The sequence below is a fragment of the Panthera tigris genome, chromosome A1 (assembly GCF_018350195.1).
Source record: "Panthera tigris isolate Pti1 chromosome A1, P.tigris_Pti1_mat1.1, whole genome shotgun sequence".
Taxonomy (NCBI): domain Eukaryota; kingdom Metazoa; phylum Chordata; class Mammalia; order Carnivora; family Felidae; genus Panthera; species Panthera tigris.
The window spans coordinates 3,113,476-3,137,449 of record NC_056660.1 but is presented as its reverse complement, the minus strand read 5'-3'; the positions used below and the strand labels follow the sequence as shown (position 1 = coordinate 3,137,449).

The 23,974-nt window shown below is 41.4% G+C and overlaps 1 long non-coding RNA gene across 2 annotated transcripts; it reads right to left on the bottom strand.

Moving 5' to 3' along the window:
• Positions 1-10,501: 10,501 nt before the first annotated feature.
• Positions 10,502-15,004, bottom strand: LOC122230766. 2 transcript variants are annotated; one of them, XR_006207840.1, is made up of 4 exons: positions 14,779-15,004; positions 13,133-13,424; positions 12,489-12,810; positions 10,502-11,026 (listed from the first exon to the last, which is right to left on the bottom strand). It is a non-coding gene; the product is annotated as an uncharacterized LOC122230766 (long non-coding RNA). The 2 variants fall into 2 exon arrangements; XR_006207841.1 differs by lacking the exon at positions 10,502-11,026 and adding an exon at positions 11,845-12,132.
• Between the last annotated feature and the right edge of the window lie 8,970 nt (positions 15,005-23,974).

The window sequence follows — 23,974 nt, the reverse complement described above, 5'->3', positions numbered from 1 at the left end:
TTGACGTCTATAATTAAAATGCTCCACTAGAACTGGTGGGGGGCAGGATAGAGGGAGATTTTTCTTATTTTAATTAGAAAGTTGGGGCGCCTGGGTGGCTCAGTCAGTTGAGCGACCAACTTCGGCTCAGGTCATGATCTCACGGTTTGTGAGTTCAAGCCCCACGTCCGGCTCTGTGCTGACACCTCAGAGCCTGGAGTCTGCTTCTGATTCTGTGTCTCCCTCTCTCTCTCTGCCCCTCCTCCACTCATGCTCTGTCTCTGTCTCAGAAATAAACAAACATTAAAAAAAATTAAAAAAAAAAGAAAGTAAGATAAGGCCACCTGGGTGGCTCAGTTGATTAAGAGTCTGACTTAGGCTGAGGTCATGATCTCACGGTTCATGAGTTTGAGCCTTGTGTCAGGCTCTGTGCTTACAGCTCAGAGCCTGAAGCCTGCTTCAGATTCTGTGTATCCCTCTCTCTCTGCCCTCCCCCATTCACACTTTGTCTGTCTCTCAAAAATAAAACATTAAAAAATAATTTTGAAAGTAGGATAAACTGGAAAGTTTCATGTCAAGGATTATGCTAAGTTGTTTAATTACATGTGAAGGATAAAAATGGCAAAAAAAAATTTGTTGCATTGGATTCTAAGTCATATTTTGAAACATGAAATAGTGGGAAAGTATATCCCTTCACTAAAAGAGGATTGTAGGGGCGCCTGGGGGGCTCAGTCAGTTGAGCATCCGACTTCAGCTCAGGTCATGATCTCGCAGTTCGTGAGTTTGAGCCTAGCGTCGGGCTCGGAGCCTGGAGCCTGCTTCAGATTGTGTCTCCCTCTCTCTGTTCCTCCCCTGCTCATGCTCTGTCTCACTCTCTCAAAAACAAATAAAGATGGAAAAAAAGAGGATTGTAATGTACAAACGAAAGAGAGTTTGTCAGTCATCATCAACTTTTTTCACAAAATTTGAGTCAGTTCTACTGAACCCTCCGCTCTTTGATTTCCTCTCAGTTGGCTGCACCATGTCTCGGCTTTCCGTGTCACCACACTTCCGCCTTCCTGAATTCCTCTCTCCCAGGCCCTTCCTCCTGGCTTAACAAACACATCTGTAACTGGCCATTTGTCTTGGAGATGCCATTCTGTTTTCTGCAGTCCCCCATTTTCCCATACTGGTAGTCACAAAAATCAACTTACGCTAATCTCAATATCCTCAAGTTTCTTAAGAGAATGCACCTTCTAGTAATACGAAAAATAAATTTTTTAGAAATTCTGTGCATTAGATCGGCATAGTTTGGATTTAAATACACTTGAAATGCTTGTAGGATTGAGGCCACCCCAGTTGTCATCCTTTGTCACGAGTTGTGTGCCTGTGTACCCAGTGGGTACCCACCCAAGCTGTGTTATAATATTGAAGGTACTGAAGTTGTACCATCCCAGGACAAGAAAGTTCAGGACTCTCATTATCCCCAAGGCAAGTGAGCCAAGTCCTCTGCCCACTATTCTGCATCCAGGGACCTCAAATAGACCATTAGGACAAAATTCATCATTGAGGCAAGTCTTGTGGATAGCTTAAGAATGTATACGTTATTCAGTACAGTTCAGTCAGTTTCTATTATGCTCTTTACATCTTGGCACCTCACTCAGATCTGCCCTCACTCACTTCCCAAACCACTTTATTCAGGGATCTGTACCATTTGAATCTAATACGTCTTTCCCCCCTCTCATTAATGCCATCCACCAACCTTTGAGCCATTTTTTTCCTTCATTAACAACTTTGGAAAATGGTTCACAGCCTTACCCTCCGCTCTAAACCCTGCTATCACCCTGATCGCAGCCCCTTCATAGCTCATCATGCATTTCCTCATGAATCACAAAGTCATCGCCTCTTTGCTATGCTAGTTAGATATTTCCACTAAGAGCTTTCCTTAAATAGAGTACAGATTCACTCTGAATACGATGAAGTAATGTGACAGTTCAGTTGAAAGAATAGGTTTGTCGTAAGAAAGATCTGGCTTTGAATCCTGATTCTCCATGAGTGGTTGTTTTAATTTGGACAAGGTATTTAATTTTTCTAAACCTCATGTTTTCCCAACTCGAACTTTGGATATTGCCTACCGAAAATGATGAATGATTGAATGAGATAATCCATAAACCTTCTTGACAGATCATTCTCTCGTTACTTGCTTCAATAAGCAAAAATTTGAGTACTTGGTACATACTGCACTAGACGGAGAAAACAACAATCAGCAAATATAAGGCAGGCCTTCCTCTTAAAAAGCTTACAATGTACTGGGGTGCCTGGGTTGCTCAGTCGGTTAAGCGTCCGACTTCAGCTCAGGTCATGATCCCACAGTCAATGAGTTCGAGCCCTGCATCAGGCTCTGTGCTGTGCTGAAAGCTCAGAGCCTGGAGCCTGCTTTGGATTCTGTGTCTCCCTCTCTCTCTGCCCCTCCCCTGCTCAAGCTCTGTCTCTCTCTGTCTCAAAAATAAATAAAAACATTAAAAAAATCTTTTTAAAAAGCTTACAATGTACTGAATAATGTATACATTCTTAATCAAATAATCACTCTAATTAATGAATGTACATGTAAAAAGTATCATCAGGGCTGTAAAGAAAAGAAAAGGTGTGTTCCATAGGCACATGGCAGAGGAAGCTAACTTAGATTGGTTATCCACAAGGCTTTCCTGAAGAGGAGATATTTGAGCCAAGATCAGAACATGTAATAGGCATTAACTAGATAAAGAGCTTTTGGGGCTTGTTTTGTGACATGAGAAGGAGAGAACTTTTCAGGTAGAGGAAATAGCATGTGCAAAGACCTTATGTTGGAAAGGATCATGTTGGATTAGGAGGATTGAAAACATGCCAGCATAGCTCAGATAGTGAGGGAAAGAGTAGGTCAAATAAGCAAAGAAGTGAGCAAAAATCAGAACATTAAGGCATTTCTGTATGATATTAAGGATTCTTGTTAATCTTCTAAGAGCAATGAGAAGTTTTAAGCAGAGAATGGCATGGTCACATTTGTATTTTTGCAAACTTCTTTCATAGAATAATGAAATGAATTTATATACCTTTGCAACAAACAATCCTAAACCAAAATTACCAATACGAGTTTGTGATTGTATAGAAAATAATAAAAGACTTAGGAATACATTTAACAAAACAGTGGAAAACTTACACTCTGCAAACTTCAAAACTTAGCTGAAAGAAATTAAAGTGGATCTAAATAAGTGGAAAGACATCTCATGTTAATGGATCAGAAAATTCAATATTGTTATGATGGCAATACTACCTAAAGTGATCTACAGACTCAACACAATTTTTTATCAAAATCCAAACTGTCTTCTTCGAAGACTTGGAAAAGTTTATAGCAAAATTCACATGGAAATTGAAGGGAATAGCTAAAAGAAGCTTGATAAAGAACAAAGTTCTTCTGTAGAACTCACATTTTCTAGTTTCAAACTTATTAGAAAGCTACAGTAATCAAGACAGTAGTCAGGACTGACATAAGGGTAGACATTTAAATCAATAGTATAGAATTTAGAGTCCAGAAATGAACTTGAGTGAGATCGGTGTAAATTGTGAAGTAGTGAACTTCAAGTTCCCTCCACAAAAGCAGCAAATAAATGGACAAACCGTTAGAGATTAGTCAAAAGCTTATAACCACCAAGGAATGGCTTAATCGAGAAAAACAGCTGAATCTTATAAGAGAGTTTTGCCGTGTGTTAGGCTACCCTGGCCCCATCCCCCACACCTCAGCTTGGCAGCAGCCTTGAAAACAGCAGGCCACATCCCCAGTACAGGGCGTGTTAAGAAAAGAAGCAGAAAAGACCTTATTTTCAAAGAACTGTGGGATAGACTTTTTGTTTCGATCTATTTTGTGCCTCCCTGAGAAGCCAACGCAAAGAAACTGCCTTCATTTCACCCAACTTGGAACTCTACACGGACTGAAGTGGCTACCAAGGGAACGTCTAAACATTTAAAGGCAAATGCATGACTTTGTGACACCCGAGAAAGGGATAAAGGTTGGGTAAAATAGTAAACTAACCAAAAAAGCTACACAGACAAAGATAGGAAAGAATCTAATTTTCAGAATGCCACATTATAAAATTCAAAGTTCCATTTTTCAATGAATAATTTTAAAGCATGCAAACAAACAAGAAAGTATGGCCCATACACAAGATTTAAAAAAAAGGAAATTAATACAAATGATCCATGAGAATTAGACAAACTGTATATAAACTGGTTTAAAGATTCTCAAAGAGCTGAAGAAGACCATAAACAAGAAGTAAGGAAATCATGAGGATAAAATCGCACCAAACAGAAAAAGCATCAATAAACAAAAATATATTGTGAAAAGGAAACAAAAAATATTGACATTGAAAATTATGACAACTGAAGTGAAAATTACACTGGAGAGGCTTAGTAGCAAGTTTGCACAGGCAGAAGAAAAAAACAGAAAACTTGATGGGTCAATTGAGATTATCCAGTCTAAGGAAAGGAAAGAAAAAAATCATGAAGGATAAACTAGCACAGCCTCAAAGACCTATAGAATTGTTAAGCATATACATATTACATATTTACACATTAGGAATTCCAGAAGACAAAAGAAAGGGAAACAGCAATAATATTTGTTATCAACTAATATTTGATGAAATCACAGCTGCATACTTGCAAAATACATAAATCTACACATCCAAGAAATTCAACAAACTCAAAGTAGTTTAACATGGCACATTATAATCAACTTATAGGATTCCAATAACAAAGAGAGACTCCTGAGAGCAGCAAGAATTAATTCATGATGTACACAGAATCCTAAATAATATTAATAGCTTCTCATCAGAAACCATGGAAGCCAGAAGACAATGGAATGAAATATACAAAGTGCTAAAATAGAAAAATTGTCAACCAAGAATTTTATATCTATCTATCAGAAAAAATATCCTTCAAAAATGAAGGAGAAATTAAGACATCCCCAGATAAACAAAAACTGAGCATTTATTGCTAGTAGATCCACCGTAGAAGAAATTCTAAAGAAATTTCTTTCTGTGGAAATGAAAGGACACTAGACAGTAACTCTAATCCACATAAAGAAATAGAATACCAGCAAAGGTAACTACATAGACAATATAAAACTTAGGATAAATGTATTTTGGTTTATCACTTATCTTTTTCACTATTTGATTTAAAATGACAATTGTATAAACCAATAATTATAAATCTAAGTTGACGGGCTGACAATGAATACAGATTTAATTTGTGACAACAATATCATAACTAAGGAATCGAGCTATATAAGAGTAAAGTTTTAGTTTACTATTGAAGCTAAGTTGGTATTAATTTCAACTAGATTAATATAATAAAGATGTTACTACTAAGAAAATAACTAGTAAAAAAATGACAGAAAAAAAACACACCTCAAAATGGCATACAAGAAAATATCTAATTAACATAACAGCAGCCAGTAATGGAGATGTTGAGGAACAAAAAATATATAGCACATAGGGAAAATAGAGAGCAAAATGACAGTAGTTATTAGTCTCAGATTAGTAATTACATTAAATGTAAATGGATTAAACTCTTCAATTAAAGGGCAGAGATTATTAGAATGAACTTTTAAAATGACCAATCTATATGCTGTCTACAAGAAACTCACTTTAGGTTTAAAGACACAATTGAGTTGATGTAAAAAGAAGGAAATACTGGGGTTCCTGGGTGGTTCAGTTGGTTCAGTGTCCAACTTCAGCTCAGGTCATAATCTCATGGGTTGTGAATTCGAGCCCTGCTCCCAGCACAGAGCCTGCTGGGGATCATCTGTCTCCCTCTCTCTCTGCCCTTCCCCGCTCTCTCTCAAAAATAAATATTTTTTTTTAAAAAGATGGAGACACCTGGGTGGCTCAGTCGGTTAAGTGTCTGACTTCAGCTTAGGTCATGATCTCAAAGTTCACAGGTGGGAGCCCCGTGTCAGGCTCTGTGCTGACAGCTTGGAGCCAGGAGCCTGCTTCAGAATCTGTGTATCCCTTTCTCTCTGCTCCTTCCCTGCCCATGTTCTCTCTCTCAATGATAAATAAACATTAAAAATTTATTTAAAGATGGAAAGAAATGTTTTGTACAAACAGTAACCAAAAAAGAGCTGGAGTGATTCTGTTAATATTGAAAAAGGTGAAATTTAAGCAAATGAAAACAAAAATTGTTGTAAGAGATAAAGAAGGATATTATATAATTGTATAATGATATATATCATGATAAATTATATAATGATACTTATCATTATATAATATAACTTTATATAAATTTTATATCATATATATATCAAGACATATATATATCTTCTATCAAGATATATATATATATATATATATATATATATATATATATATATATATATCTTCTATCAAGAAGATATAACAATTATATGGACCTAACAAAGCTCCTAAATATATGAAACAGAAATAAATTTTCACACTTATGGTCTATTTATTTTTGACAAGATTGCCAAGACAGTAACAGTGAACAATAGTACAACAAATGGTGCTGGGAAACTGGATATCCACATGCAAAAGAAAAAAGTTGGACCCCTGTCTCACAACATATATACAATTTCAAAAATGAATTAAAGACCTGAATATAAGACCTAAAACTATAAAAATCTTAGAGAAAATATAGGAATAAGTTTTTGTGACTTTAACTTAGGTGATAGTTTCTTAGGTATGACCCCAAAAACACAAACAAGCAAGCAGGGGAAAGAAAGAAGAAAGAAAGAAAGAAAGAAAGAAAGAAAGAAAGAAAGAAAGAAAGAAAGAAAGAAAGAAAGAAAGGAAGGAAGAAAGAAAGAAAGAAAAAAATAACAAAATAAATTAGTCTTCAAACAATTTAAAACTATGTTACAAGAAATATCATCAAGAAAGAGAAAGGCCAACACATTCCCAAGAATGGAAGATAATATTTGCAAATCATATATATGATAAGAGATTATATTTTGAATACAAAAATAATTCTCACAGCTCAATAACAAAAAACATAAGATCATCCAATTTAAAAGTGGGCAAAGGATCTGAATAAACATCTTTTCAAAGAAGATATACAAGTGGTCAATAGGCAAAGGGAACGAGTCTCAACCCCAGGGATTCTCAACTCAGAAATACAGAAGATACCACTAAACAGGATAAGAAGTGTTGGTGAAGATGTGAGAAATTACAGCACTCACACACACTGCTGGTAAGAATGCAAAATGGTACAGTCACTTTAGAAAACATTCCTCGAGTGTTACACATTTGACCCATCAATTTTAACATCAATGTTAACGTATGACCCATCAATTCCACCCTTAGGTACACCCAAGAGAGATAGAACATAAATCCACACAAAAAATTTACATGGATGTTGACAACAGCTGTATTGATAATAGTCAAAAAGTAGAAACCACCCAAATGTTCATTACTGATGAATGGAAAAACAGAAGTGGTATGTCCATTCAAGGGAGCGGTATTTTCCCACTAAAAAGAGAAGAAGTACAGGCTACACACGGATACTTTGTAAACATTATGCTAAGTGAAAGGAGCCAGTCACGAACAAAGACATATAGTTGTGGTTCCATTTATATGGAATTATGTAATTTATATAATTACATGAATTATATAATTTATATGAAATCATAGCCAAATCAATGGAGACAAAAGTAAATTACTGGTTTCCTGGGGCTAGATGATTGGGGGAGGAGGAGGAATGACTAAGTGCTCAGGGATAGGGATTTCTTTTTTCCATGCTAAGAATGTTCTAAAATTGACCATGCTGATGATTGTAGGGCTCTGTGAATATATTAAAAACATCGAACGAGTAAATGGGTGAACCATATGTTGTGCAAATTATATCTAAATAAAGCTGTTGTTTTACGAAACCTCAATATTAGAAAATATCTGAGGGGTGCCTGGGTGGCTCAATCGATCGAGCATCCAACTCTTGATTTCAGCTCAGGTCATGATCCCAGGTTTGTGGGACTGAGCCCTGCATCTCTCAAATAATTATATATCTATATCTATATCTATATCTATATCTATATCTATATCTATATCTATATCTATATATCTATATCTATAGATAGATAGATATCTGAAAGAAACCAATGGATTTCATTGTCTAATGAAATAAAAGCTCAATTCTCTATCCCTTGCAGAAACATAGATCAGCCTGCTATAGAGAGTAAAGCAAAGAAGAAGCAATCTTTTTCAAAGGGCACACACACACTCTCAAGCTGGGAGTGGCTCTGAAGCAAGGTAGGTCAGACAAGCCTGTCTTCACAGCGTGTAGCTGGATCCTGTTTTCTCTCCAAACCAGCAGATGAAGCAAAGTGGCATTTTTTTTTTTTTGTTGTTACTTTGTGGCCTGGCCGTGCGTGAGACTCCCCTCGCTCTGTGATTAGGTAAGTGGGCCGTAATGACTCCAGAGAGGAGATCAGTTCTGATTTATTATATGTGCCTTGTCCGTTTATTCATTCAAAATAAATGGAGTGTTTATGGTGAGGTGGAATAGACATTTTTTGGAATTGTGAGATCGGCTTTCTTTATTCTTCTCCTTCCTGCCCTTTCTGCTTACCCCTCAAAACAGTGTCCCTTCACTTCTCTTGTTCAAATGTCTAATGCCCTCCAAACTCAACTCATCTCTAAGAAGTTCTAGGAAAACTGTACGAGGACAAATATTATCACTCTTAGGGGAGTTTTCTATCTTAAAAATAAATCAAAGCCATGAACTAAAAGAAATGAAACCCTAAAAGTGGGATTTTAAGTATTGAGAGGGCTTTGTGTATCCATTTTCACTCAAAAATATGACTTGCCTATTGAGCTCTGGAACTTGGTGGCAGAGAATTGAAAAGATGAACCAGTAGCTTGTGAATGTGGGTGCGGTGCGTATAAACGTAAAATCCGGGATTTCAGGGAAATGGGTATTTCCAGTTGCTGAGTACCCACTAAATCTTGGGAAATTTGTTAAAAAGCATATATTTGAAATTCTGCTTATATTTTGTCATTTAAAGCATATACGTATATTATAGTAAATATTTGCGACAAGAAAGAGAAATGGCGAAGGGCAAACCTGGTTTGATAAAAAGTGGACAGAAAGGACGTAGGGTGAAGGGTGCAAAGAAACATAAGAAATCTGGTTTAACAGTCAAAGGTCTGGGACCAAGAACCATAACCTTGGAGGTGAGCACAACTGTGGACTTGCTAATCCCTTCACTGACCTGCAGAACTTCAGAATGAGTTCTTGGACACCAATATACGTTTTCTAGAGTCACCTTACTTTTCAAAACTTTTCATAGGGTATTCACATCCTATCTGAAACTCCAGCACCGCGTCTAGTGGCCACGCTCTACACACGGATCGAGTGGGAAATCTGAGTTCCCCAACTCAGGGGCCTTCAGTGCCTAGGCACTATGCTACAGAGGAACCAAAGCCAGTGGGTGCTGGGCACTGCGTGTTCGCCCTAAACGCATTCCAACTCAAAACGTTTTTTAATTCTTGCCAGCCCAAGAAGACATGGCTACCAGCCTTGGCTCAGTGGAATGGAACGTTCTGTTGTCCGAAGACGTATGAACAGGACAAATGACTCAGCCCTCTTTCCACTCTTTCCATGTCAGCGGACCACGCCTTGCTCAGGCTCCCATTCCCCACCTCTTCGCTCCTCCGAGAGGATGCATTATTCTCCCGACGACGGCCTTTCCTCTCTTCCTTATCAATTTGTAAACCCTCAGTGCGATACTATAAACTAAACGTTAAAAGATTAATGTGATCTAATTAAGTGGAAGCCCATGAAATTGAAGATGAAACCATTATTCTTGGTTTTCCCAGGAGGCTTTCTATTAAAATGCCTCAAAAATGTAACTTCTCTGACTCTCCGGGGGGAAATTCCACGAGGAAATGGTACCTAAGCAATGAGCTCTGTGGCTTTGATATGGTTAGCCCTGTATGTTTTTACAAAACTGGATGTCTTTCTCATTTTACAAACAGAATAATACATAAACCCCCCTACCAGCGAAGAATCCCTTGTAATCGGTTGGCCTTAGGCCAAAATGCCTCGTGACAAATTTGTGAATGCTGGTCTGCTGGATATTTCTAAAGGAAGTGCCTTGGCCGTCACATGCAGTAAGAGCTAAATCAAGAACGGAAACACAGTTAATTGTCTCAGAGACACAACAGGTCTTCCCTAGCCTTCCAAAACATCCCTCACTAACCTGGGGTTATATAATGAGTTCAAGTAGGTCCAAACACGTCTCCTTACATGGGAAGTTATTCGCGGAAAAGTGAGCAAGTACAGAATGACCTGAGACGTTCAGATCACTGGCTGTCATTGAAATAAATATCTGTCAGTCACTGGCAACGGCTTTTGAAAACAAGCTGCATTTTACATTGCACGGTGTAATAAAGATCACATCACAGCCAACCCATTATCAAAGCTCGAAAACAAATAAATGTACCGCAGACTTGCCAAGGCCTTTTCTCGGGTTTTATCATTGCTGACAATAGAGCCAGTGTTGTGAGAACCACGTGCGTTGGCCAATTCCCACATGTCACGCTTTGTTCTCTGCCTGAACCTGCTCCTACATGACTTTAGGACGAATGCTATTTATTTTTGTTGTTATTCTTCAACGCAATTTGGCAGAAATGCAGAAATTCTGCAATCGTTTAGTCAGCCTCTGCAATTCTTGTGAAATTCTTCCAGGAGGGCAAGAAAAAGAACATTTCTGTGCTAAGATGAAAACACCTAAGTGACGCATAATTGACCTCGACAGTTTGCACTGTGGAGAAAATTGTTGCGGATAATCGCGAGACACGATGTCTTGCCTCGACCTGGGGACACGAGCACACAAAGGGGTGCGAGACGCTGGAGATTAGGAAGCGCGTCTGCTCCATCCACCTTCCTCAGCGAATATCGTTTGCGTGGTCGTTATGGCCAAGGCTCTGTGCTGGGCCCTCTGAGGACGGACAAGGGCATATGAGACAAAGGGCCTTTCGTGAGCGGGCCACGCGGGAAACCGATGAGTCGACTTTAGGCACTGTGGACATGAGCAGGGAAAAATGGATAGCACCCCGTTCACCTAGGGTCTAGTCCAATCTCTGACACTAACCTGTGACCTCAGATAAGTCTCTTTACTTTGCGCCCCTATGCCTCACCCGTAGTCTCTACAATCAAATTTGGGAATAATCTCTAAATTAAGTGGACCAGTGTGTTGGGTTTTCCTAGAACAGGAGGGTCTGGCTTAGCTAGGTCCAGGACCCCACTACCGGTCCTCCCACTGATTCGGTTTCCTCTTACTCTGTCGTGAATATTCAAGATCTACCTGGAGTCCCCAGGTGTCTAAGGATAAAAGTTGGGTTGTGGTAGCTTTCTTCAAGCACATCCCATTTGGAGGATAAAACTGCTTTCCAAATACATTCAGTTTTTATACACCCTCCAACTATTGAGGTCAGTGACATCACTGCGACAAAGTCCTAATACCTCATAGCTCACGCGTCACTTAAAATGTATTGTTATTACTCCATTTATATCTACAGAGCTACTATTATGTCGTGAAACTCAAGGTCTGGAAAAACCACGCGGACGACTTTACAGATAATGTCCCCTGAGGGCCTGCCATCGGTGAGGGTGCCGTTCCAGAGCCTCTACTCTGTCCCCAGGCCGGGGCCACTTAGTACAGAAAGGCATGCCATGAGCAAGAAAAGGGGTCCAGGATTACATTCTATATGTGGTTAACAAGTCCTCTCCCAACCCCTCAGCGGTGTAGCTGGAAAGACACAGAGGAAGTATATATTTCTGACACCACTGACCAAAAATGAGGGCCAGCAATTCAATTTATTCCAGAAGCTGGGAGAAGTTCTGAACAACCAGAAGAGAGCTGGAGCTAAAGCTCCCAGCTGTCAAAGAGCAGGCAAACCAGCTCAGAAATAGGAGAGGCCCCGAGATTGGCCCTCTGCTGTGGGTCATGAATCTGACACGGAGGGATGTGGCGAGGCCTCCAGAGTGCTGGAATTCTCCCACCCCACTGACACTTTTCCTTCTCCATCCGTTCAAGGCCTCAGCTTGCAGAAAGCAACGGAGAGCAGAAGTGGATTCATGGTGAACCATCGCATTTGGGGGGGTGTAGACCCTAAGGGTAAAATACTGCAAGCAGAAACGGGGACAGGAAGAGCCTGGATCTTGGCCTTTCCAGAAAAAGTTTGGCATCCCTGCTGTATATTATAATTAGGGGCGCCTGGGTGACTTTAGCATGTTAAATGTCTCTTGATTTGGGCTCAGGTCACGATTTCACATTTCATGAGTTTGAGCCCCGTGTTGGATCGGTGACGGCAGCATGGAGCCTGCTTGGGATTCTCCGTCTCCCTGTCTCCCAAGGCCAGGGTGTGAGAGGGCATCCCTACGGAATGAGATAATGGGGAAGGGGTGAAAGGGCAGGAAGCAGGACAGGGACAAGACAAGAGGTTCAGGAGCCCAGCGAAAACAGAAGAGAGATGCCGTACCTGCTCTGTCATTTCCCCATGGGTCGATAAACCCAGTGTGCAAATACTGGAAATACTGAAATCATTTCTTTGTCCCTCAAGATGGTGGCGTAGGCAAGCATCTTCGTGCAAATGCCACATGGGGTGGATACTCAGAAAAGTCATCTTCTTCTTCTGTCTCGACTTCAGGTTGTGCGAACCCACAGAAAGTATGTATGACTCACCGTTGCAAATAATACAGGGGGAAAATACTAGTTATATATTTGTCTTCCTCCTCAGTTGAAAGAAAGGTCACTAACAATTCTTTTCCGACATGAGTGAGATGGTTTGAAATAATCAGCCCCTATTTAAAAAAAAAAAAGATTTTCAGACAAATAAAATATTTAAGCCATAAGGTTGGAATGTAAAACAATATCACCAAGATAAAAGAAAATGCCTGTTTATATAGAAAACAGACTTGATATTTTCAATGAGAAAAAAACAGCATTCAAAGGGATTTTAATATGCCTCCGAAGGCAATGTACCCAAAAAGCGTGTGTGTGTTTTTCTCCTTTCATGTACTCTTTTCAACATCCGAGCACTAGGCTCCCAAAGGTCACATGCGATCTGATTAAGTGGAAGCAAAGAAAAGGAAAGAGGTCACCGATAGAGCTCACGGAGAGTACCTGATGCTGAATGGGCCAGTGCACAGAGAAATCTTGTTACAGCGGTGACCCAGTTTGGGTCCTTTCTGGGTGCTTAATTTGGAGTCTTCAAATCTATTAGCCTCATTAAAATCGCCACACGTTCAAGAGTCTCTGTAGCAGGAGTCACGGACGCAGACCAGCACGAGAGTCGAGGAATGGTCACTGTCTGTGGCGTGATAATGGGGGTCGGTCCTGGGTACTCCACATTCAGAAATCTCAGCAGTGAATCAGTGGAGTTCACAGCCAGCTTGCGCATTTCTAGCCAGCTTAGCTAGACGCAAAGAGATCCCAGAGTTCAAGGATGGCAAGGATCACAGTGATTTTCAAACTTCATTTTTAAAAAAATTTGTTTTAATCCTGATTTGTTTTTGAGAGAGAGAGACAGAGCACAAGTGGGGAGGAACAGAGAGAGAGAGAGAGAGAGAGAGAATCCGAAGCAGGCTCCAGGCCCTGAGCTGTCGGCACAGAGCCCGACGCGGGGCTCGAACTCACGGACCGTGAGACCATGACCTGAGCCGGAGTCAGACGCTTAACCGACTGAGCCACCCGGGCGCCCTCAAACTTTATTTTTTTCAAAATGAAATGTTATAAAGAACAGCATGCATGCATTCACTAATTCATTGTAACAAATATTTACGAAATATCTACTTTGCACTGGAAACAGGATGGCAGACCAGAAGAGTTCCTATCGTGTAGAAATTTATAAAATCCAGATACACCAGCGAGTTACTGTGAAATAAGGAGAGGTGGCAAGTCCCCAGGACAGACCTGGAAGTGTATTTGTGCTACACTTGGGCTTTGTGTCATACTCTAAAAATTACCGGACTAGAGCATGAATGCTAACCTAATGAAAGAAGGAAGGAAGGAAGGAAGGAAGGAAGGAAGGAAGGAAGGAAGGAAGGAAAAGAAAGAAAGAAAGAAAGAAAGAGAAAGAAAGAAAGAAAAGGAAGAGAGAAAAAAGAAAGAGAGAAAGAAAGAGGACAAAAGAAAGAGAAAGAAAGAAAGAAAGAAAGAAAGAAAAGGAAGAGAGAAAAAAGACAGACAGAAAGAAAGAGGACAAAAGAAAGAAAGAAAGAGAAAGAAAGAAAGAAAGAAAAGGAAGAGAGAAAAAAGAAAGAGAGAAAGAAAGAAAGAGAAAGAAAGAAAGAAAAGGAAGAGAAAGAAAAAAGAAAGAGAGAGAGAAAGAAAGAAAGAAAGAGGACAAAAGAAAGAAAGAAAGAACGAAAGAGAAAGAAAGAAAGGAGAGAAAAAAGAGAGAGAAAGAAAGAAAAAGGACAAAAGAAAGAAAGAGAAGGAAAGAAAGAGAAGGAAGAGAAAGAAAAAAGAGAGAAAGAAAGAAAGAAAGAAAAGGAAGAGAGAAAAAAGAGAGAGAAAGAAAGAGAAAGAAAAAGAAAGAAAGAAAGGAAAGGAAAGGAAGAGAGAAAAAAGAGAGAGAAAGAAAGAAAGAAAGAAAGAGGATGAAAGAAAGAAAGAAAGAAAGAGAAAGAAAGAAAGGAAAGGAAGAGAGAGAAAAAAGGAAGAGAGAGAGAAAGAGGGAAGGAAATCCTCAAAGTGACCACCGTAGGAGTAGTGAGAAAATAGCATGGTGAACACGTAACCAGAAAACAAGGGCAACATGTTCTTACTAGTTGCTTTGCAATTATGCACATGCAGTTTCTTCCCAAAATACAAACTTCTGGATTAATGGCAGATCCAGCGACAATGACGAGTTCCCGGAGCCAGTGAGTTAGTAAACGGTGCAGGGCATTTTGGATGGTTCGCCCCACGGATGGTATTTCCTTTACAACTCACTCTGGCTTGAGCTTAAAAGCCTACTGTGCTTTAAAAATGTTCAAGAGTGTCCGCGAAGGTGTCGGACGGAATTCCAGTTCTAACATTCCGTCGCTTTGTGAGCTTCGAACGTCCCACTGCTTTTGTGATGCCGGTTCCCGGTTTCCACTCTCCAAGAAGGCAAGACAGATTTTTATTTGCATTCGTCTGGACAGTGCGTGTGCTTTAAAGTTGCCATACGTCTCTACCACTGCTTGTGAACTGTGAAGTGCCTGGGCCTTCGGCGGTTACCTGCATCCACAGGGCCGCACTTCTGCTTGAAAACGGAGAAAAGCTTCCAACAGAGATCAGAGGGCAAATGGGGTGATTTTGAAACTGCACAGGTCTTCTTATTACAAACTCCTTGGGAAAGAGTAGGGGCCAGGGAAGTGGAGAAACCAGGGGCCGGCCGAAATTAGGCAAGGGGGAGGAGGTGGAAATCAAATCTATTTAAATTTCACGAAATCAGAATGTATCAAGCCGACCCAGCCACCACTGGCGTCGCTCGGATTCCATTCTGAGACTTAGTCATTAATATTTAGCATTTTTGGTGATTATTTTATAGACATGATGTCATTGTTTCACGGTGTTTTACTAATCACCAATGACTCAGTTGCCAGAGAGCGAAGTTACAATGTAGTGATGTTATGAGTGGAAAATGTTGCCATTGGGGTGGGGGTGGGGGTGGGGAGAGAGAAGTTCAGATTAAGTTCAAGGCGCTCGGCTTGGATTTTTCTGGGTGAACCGAATCTAGACTTCTCCGGGGGCGGGGTGGGGGGGTGTTCCACATCTTAGAACCACATTGAAAAGCTCCCCGTTTTCTGGTTGCAAAAATACCCATAAAAGTTAAAGCTTCTGCAATGGGAATCTTGGGGAAAGGGAATAAAACCACAAACATTCCAGCAAAAACAACCTTCTTCTTTTTCGACAACTCCGGGTGTAGACATTCCTTAGGTTTATGGCCGCGAGGCAGACCAAGCCGGCAGAGGCGCCGGCAGGACCCCTCGGTCCTTCTGAGCCCCGCGAGCTGGCAACAGCTGCTCCCGGACACGTACCTCCCCCGGGGGGCGGGGGGGGGGTGACGGATGGGCCCTCCACCGGGGAGGACCCAGCCCCACGCAGACGAGGCTCCACGAGGAGGTGACACGCACTTGTGATCTGAGGCTCCCCGTGGAGCCGCCAGGGCGCGCGTGATGGATGGAGACAGACTCTGCGAACATTCTGGGATGTGGAAGCCTCGGGCCTCGGGGTGGACCTTTGCTTCGGGGCCTCCGCTCTTTCCCCTCCTTCGTCCAAAACCTGGGGGCCGCTTTCAACTTACTCAGCTGGTGTCAGCCCTGCCTTAGCGGGTCCAATGAAGAGCGTGATCAAAGACTCTCTCCTGTGCAGATGGCTCAACAGGGCTGCTCCAGGCGGACGGTGGAGCGGTGGGGAGACTGACGATCTGTGGCCCCTGAGGAGAAATCGATGCCTTGAACTGGTGCAGGGGTAGAAGCACAGCCTCATGCGGCCCTTTGTTTCTGTGTTGGGAAGACGACGCCGTTTCTCCCCCTTTTCCCAGCACCGGGGGGGCCGGGGATAGTTCACTCTACTGGATGTTCTCTCCGGTCTGGGGCAGGACACGCAGGACAGTTGGAAGAGTGCTGTAGATCCGTAGGGGCCTGTAACTGAGAAATAGTTGGCTCCGGTCTTTCCTAGGGACACACTTGAGTAGCGATCACGGACATCCTCTGAAATCAGACAAACACCAACCCCCCGGGGACTTGTGCCTCAAGAACCCCCTCCTTTCAGATGTTGGCAATTGTGAGAAGCAGGCAGGTGGCGTTAGGTTTAGCGTGATGCGTGCTTGGAAATGGAATCATTTAAACCGCACCCCCCCACCCCCACCCCACTGCCCAGCCTGGTTACCATACCGCCAGCTGAAGCCACTGTGAGAGTGACAAAAACACACAGTGCAAAGTCTCTGTGTATCACTAACGAGGCATAATACTGTTTATTCCTCGGGAATAATACGACTTATTCCTCAAACTTCACACGGCTAACAAGAAGAAGGCCTTGGATACATCACGGATGTTTCTGGACCAAATGTGACTGAGAGAAGTCAAGCATTCTGAGTAACTGGGCAGCTGGAAAATACTAAAAAGACAATGGGTATGAAACAAAGATGTTTTTCACAACACACACACACACACACACACACACACACACACACAACATACATCCCACATTTCAAAAGAATCTCTTAAATGGGAAAAATAATTTAAAAGAATCTATTATATCACAATAAGTAGTATTTTCTCATTTCAAAGCACAGAAGCAGAACGGGTCACAGAACTTGGTAAAAGATAATAGATGAACACAAATAAAATCCTTTGGCTGAAATGGTAGCTGGAGACCCTCACCCTGCCACTCCTTCTCCGTGACCCTTGGTGGCTTTTGCAGAATTGGGTTTTGTGTTTCTTGGTCTCTCATAGCTTCTTACAAATGGCCTGTGAGTTGAACTTCTGAGTGGAAGTCTTCCTAATTGTTTATCTATTGCGTTTGTTTCTGGAGGGTCCCACAGTGAGGCAAGTAAGGCATCTGCCTGCGGCACAAGATTTCGGCGACGCCAACACACTCGGTAATCAAGGAACACATTTTAATGCAATATTTAAAAAATTAAAATTAAGGCGAAAGCATCGTAAGTAATGAACAAAGCGTCCAAATTTTAGTTTTTAATTTTTGTCGTGTTTTTTGTTTTGAAACACAGAGAGCCAGGGAGGCAGAGAGCACCTGGGGGGAGGGGCAGAGAGAGGGAGACAGAGAATCCCAAGCAGGCTCCACGCTGTCAGTGCAGAGCCCGATGCAGGGCTCGAACCCACAAAGCACAGGATCATGACCTGAAGCGACTGAGCCACCCCAACCCCCCCCAAAAAGGTCCAAATTTTAAATAAAGACACCATCCACTCCTGCACGGAGAGAACCAGGCTCTCAATCTGCACCTAGTTCAGGCCCTGCTTGTTAAAAATACTCGGGCTTGTTGGTCGGCCGATACGATCACCAGTTGTATTGGCCAACCCCAATCACCCATAGACATAATTTTCATGTTTTTGCATGTTTTGAAGCAAGGAATTCCAAGGAAGAAGAGAGGGAGGGAAGGAGGGCAGGAAGGGAGCAAGAGATTCAAGAACATTACAAGTAGCTATTTTGGAGGAATTTTGCAAACTTCCTTTCATTAGCATTATTTTCCAGTCTCCCCTCCGTACCCCTCAATGAAGGTGCTAAATAAACAACAATCCGATAAAGGTGCCTTAGCCAAGGCATACGAGTTTTCATTCAATCCCGATCTTAAGACAATGCAGGAAAAGAGGGGTTAAATGTGAGTGACAGGTAAGGGAAAGGGGACTCTGTTGTCATCTACTGCCTTTCTGTAAGCGCTTTATCTATCAGACGGTCTTGGGGCTCGTGGACCCTGAGAGTCGTTCATACCTGCTCCGAGAGAAGTACTCTTGGTACTCTCAACATAATAATTTCCATTTCAAAATCAGGACTTCCAGAAAATGCGAATATGAAGAGGTCAGCTTAGTCACGAGCGGCGATGGAAAAGTTTTTGTCTGATGATGCTGTAAACGTTGGAGGGCTTTGGCACGCAGTGAATTTTGAGATGTTTAAATTTCACAAATGTCTACAACTCAGGCACATGAAGTTATAAGCAGGGCGAATTGTTCCATCAACTGGAGCATGTCAAGGGGCAGCCCAAGCGAGGGGAAGCAAAGGCCAAGCCATGTCAGCATTTGAAAACCCCCACTGGCCAGTCTGATCCTATCAGGTGCCCCAAGACCATCTGCCGTCTTCCTGTGCCTCTCAGCCCCACGTTACATCCCTGGCTTTGTGTGCAGCCTGTGAAATGTGCTCCTTCCAAAGCTCGTCCAGACGAAGGATCATTTTTCAAATACCATGTACGTTTGACACGTGCAGCAAATGCCAGCTTGAAAAGCAGATATCAGCAGGAGACGGCATTCCGCACTTAGAGACAGAGAAAGGGACTGAAGGAGAACAAAATCTTACTCTCTGCTAAGAAGCACGTTAGGTTCAGAACGGTAATTGAAACTCTTTGCTGGTAAGTCCAACGGGGCTCTTACGTGAAAGGTAACGCCAGCTCTGGCTGTATTTTTTGCTCTGGTGCACAGTTCGGATTCTATGAAAATTCACATATTGAGATTGGTGGGCAGGAAACTGTAGTGATGGTTATGACAGTTCCTTGTCCCACCCAGGCTGCTTCTCACCAGGGACTGGCACACGTAGAGGAGTACTTCCGAAGCGGTGCAGCGTCGTAGAATTCTAATTATACTGATTATTAGATGTCTTACTATGGACAGACTATTTCAAATCTTTTTCTCTCTCTCTCTTTTTTTTTTTTTTTTTGAGAGAGAGAGAGAGAGCATGGGCAGGGGAGGGGCCCCAGGAAAGAGAGAGAATCTCAAGCAGGCTCTACATCCGGCGTGGAGACCAATGCAGGGTTCGATCCCGCAAACCTGGAATCATGACCTGAGCCAAAATCAAGAGCCGGGCGCTCAACCAACTGAGCCGCTCACACATCCCTCTCCTTTAAAAACAAATAAATAAAAGAGGTCAGAGTGGAAGTCAGCCAAAGCGTAAGAGACTCTTAAAAACTGAGAACAAACTGAGGGTTGATGGGGGGTGGGTGAAGGGTATTGAGGAGGGCACCTTTTGGGATGAGCACTGGGTGTTGTATGGAAACCAATTTGACAATAAACTTCATATATTGAAAAAAATAAAAAATAAAAATAAATAAATAAATAAATAAATAAATAAATAAAAATAAAAATAAATAAATAAACGAACACACGGACTTGTACGAGTCTGCCTAAGTATAACTGAACGAATACTATGAAATTGCACAGATAATTTCTTTCTTCGCTGCTAGGTACTCTCACAGCTTTGAATGATTCACAGCTCCTGAAACTTTTCATCTGAAGTCCTGAGACTTTTAATTTGTTACAGACCAATAGGAGAGCTAGAACCATTTACTAGAACAACAGGGCCTGATACCGTATCTCCAAGAAAGCAAGTAACACCGAGCAAAAGAGGAAAGAGTCAAAGCACACAGTGAAAATATTCTACCTCACTATGTAAATAAAGACATTCAAATTCAGAGGAAACCTGCTTTTTTTTCACTTGTAAAACTGAAAGCTGTAGTATACAGATATGATTCAATGCTGATGGATGGATGATGAAGTTAGAATCTCATTAAATATTGCTGAGGCAATGTTTTATGCAAACTTTGGAAAACATTCTGAAAATACGTATCAGGAAACTTAACATTTTCTTACCTTTTTCCACTCTTGGGAATATAAGAGGATAATCCGTAATCACACTTTGAATTGAAAACACATATTCAACTCGCAAATAATCTAAACCGTGTATGTAAAAAAAAAAAAAAGGGAAGAATGGAAATTTGTGTTCCATATTCACAAAGTAGCTAAGTAACTTTTATCTCCTTCTACCTGAGAATAATATTCTGCATTCATAAAAAAGCTGTGAACATTTACACACAAATTTATTTGATCCCAGTACACAAAATCCAATAAGCAATACAGTCATGATGATGTTTAAATATGCAAAAGAGATCTGTTAAGAAAGAACATCAAAATATTTACAGTTTGTCTCCGCACGTGGTGAAAAACCGGATTGTTTCTGGTTTCATGATTATAATACTTGGGGAAAGTTAAATTTTTTAACACATTAAAAAAAAACACCCACAGACATTCGTAGGCCCAACAATCACATACTGATGGAATAGGCGTGTATTTTCTGTATGATTAGTGAAAACATTTAACTAAAAACATTTCTCTAATTTTACGTTTTCCCTGAAAGGTTGATTAATGAAGTTTCCTATGATCCTGAGAATTTCACACTGGTCTTTGGATTCATGTTAAGATCCTAAAAAATAGAAATTTTAGTAGCATCAACTCGCTCTGAAGAAAGAATGCGTAATGGGGCCTTAGCAGGTCTGTAGAGTGACCCCCGTAACAGGCTCCAGCGGGCTCTGGGGCCTAACATGCCTAACGTAGGTTCTGTTTGGGACTGTTGCCCGATCACGCTCCCTCCTTCGGACTCGGGCCCCACAGCCCCTCACTCAGCAGACGTGCTCTTTGTCATCTGTGGCAAATCATACGGTGGGAACAAGGTGCACCATAAAAAGTACAATAGGAATCCCGATTGTCAAAGGGACGTGGGTCGATCTCCCCGAGATCCCTGGCATCTGTTCTCTTGGTTTTCCTCTCTTTCTCATCCTTTCTCTCTGTTTCTCTCTCCTTCTATCTCCCCTTATCTCTCTCCTCTCCTCTCTCTCTCCCTCTTTCTCTCTGTTTCTCTCAGTCTCTGTCTGAACGCTTTAAGGCTTCTGCTAAGTATCTCACTAATTCCTATTTTTCTGCATCAAGAAAGGCTTTAAAGTGTGGGCACAGCATTCTTTCAAACTTGCTTTATAGTTAACTCCTTGCTATGTGGTATTTTTAAAGACAGCATATTATAAGTTTACGTCTACATGCAAAATTAGTTGAAAGATCTGGAATGGATTTGCTAACATCCAAATTTATATATTCATACTTATTTTTAGTAGCTGCTAAACCTAGCCCCACAGTCTTAATCTAATTCTAGTCCCATATGCCTTTTTCACGCCAGGTGCTGGATTACAAGTTCTGAGGGCAAACACCAGGCTCGATGTTTTTCTACGACCCTAACCCTCCCCTATATTTAGCTCTGTCTCGGCAAGTTAGAGACAGCCGTGTAGTCATCCATCAAATCCTCGGATACCTTCTAGGCGATGTTGTAGGTACCGGGACACAGTGGTCGGGAATCAGGCAGCGTTTGTGCTCTTGCCGAGATTATATTTCCGTGAGTGGGAACTGGGAGCAAACAACCCAGTAGGCAGGGAGCGAGTGCGGTGGTCGTGTCCCAGGGCTGTGCTGAGATTTACAAGAAGGGGATAGGAGAGGGGCAGTCGGCTGGTGGAGACTGGAAAGAATTCTCGGTGGTGATGTTTACAGTGGAACAGGAGGGACAGGGAGGGCCCTCACGTGTGCACATTGCTACGAAGAGAATATCAGGCCAAGCGGAGAAGGTCAGGTGCAGTCCTTATGAGGTCAAGGAGCAGGAGACACTGGCAAACAGAAGTGAAGCCATTCTGTTTAGAGCTTAGCGTGGAACGAGGAAAGTGGTGTAACGGGAGTCAGGGCGAGTAAGGTAACAGCTCACGTAGACCTTTGTAACGATGTGCTCAGAATCCCCGGAAATTTCTCGCTGCAACATTAATTAGCTATTGGAGTTTGGGAAACACAGTTACCCTCTGTGAGACTCAAGATCCCCCCCCCCCGACCCTGTCTTGGAAATCATGATCTCTATCTTGCATAATTTTACATGTTCAGTGATACGAAATGTATGGAAGTGTCTCATGCAGTGCCTTACGTTTACCAGAAGATCAACTTAAGTTGGACATGACTTTTGTTCCCATGACGGTAAAATATTTGCTGGCAGCTGGAAGGCAAGCTGAGTACAATGACTATAGTGTAAGAAGAAAGACAGGGAAAGTAGGTGTTCAACAAAGATCAACTACATAAGCAGACCAAGGGCAGACCTACTGAAACACCAGGACCAGGGTGAGTTAATTCTTTTCCTCCTTTTTAAATAAGAGAAAATGACGATAAAGCAAAGACCATTTGTGTGCACAGTGAAGAGAAGAAAACATTTTTTTTTTTCAAATTACCCCTCAGCAGAATGACCCATGGCAGAAAGTGCAAGTCCTTTATAATTATAAACCTTATTGGTGTGTTAATATATCCATCTTGGAAGACTCTATTTTGTGAACAAATGAGTTCTTACGTGAATCATGAATATAAATATGGACTAAATTAGATAGCTGCTAAATTTCAATTCTCTCTTGTGCACAGGGTAGGGGATATTCTTTGAGCACGTAGCAGGGAATACTTGGGCTTTGGGCTGTATCTTTGTCACTTCCCAGGATTTCGTGTGGCGGTGAAGGAAGCCAAGCCTCCGGTAAGCCAGATGGCCACTGACTGTCCAGCACTAGGTCAGTGAGCTCCTCCGAGCCATGGCCCTCAGACTGCTGTGGACACCTCAGCGTCTGTTCCCATGATTCATCTTTATATGAGCCTTTTTACTCAAACATGAAAGGGTCTTTTCCTCCTGGTACTGCTTTATTAAGAGCAGGGGTGTAGTACTTTAAACCACAAAGGTCCATAGCGACTTGGATGTTGAGAAGACCCAGGCAGCTTCCACAGCCACCGCAGGTTTAGAGAAGAACGGTAAGTGCCAGGAAAATTCTAGAAAAAATGAGGAGACTAGCCCCAGCAGACAGCAAACTATATTACAAAGCTACAGAAATTAAAATATTCTGAAACTGAACTAAATAAAGAATCCAGCACCGGTATTAAATAGCAAGTAATAACTTACATTTGATAAAGGGGACATTTAATACCAGTGGGGGGAAATCTGGCTTATTCAAAAATGGGATTTATCGTGTCACTCCCTCGTCAAAATAAACTCCAGATGAATCTTTAAGCACTTAAACATGAACCATAAAAGTACTAAAATGAATCATGAAAGAATTTTTTTTATAATCTTGGAAAGGGAAGCTTTTATAAACATGACACAAATCCAGAAGCCTTTGAAAACATTAAAATTGAAAAGCAATCTGCATGGCACTGAATGCCATTAATGAAGTATTAGCTATAGCAAAAATCTGGTGGGACAAGATATGGCTTTTATTTCCCTCATGAAAAAGCTCCTGGAAATTCTTTTTTAAACAAGCGAGGCCCAAGAAAAAAAACAAAAAACATAACACAGAGATTACAAAAAGAGAAGTACAAATGGGCTCAAAGGTATAAAAAGGTGATCAACTTCCCTCATATCAGAAGAAACACAAATTAGAACTGTAACATGTTATTCTCAGATTAGCAAAACTCCAAAAGTGTTGTCCTTCCCAAGGAC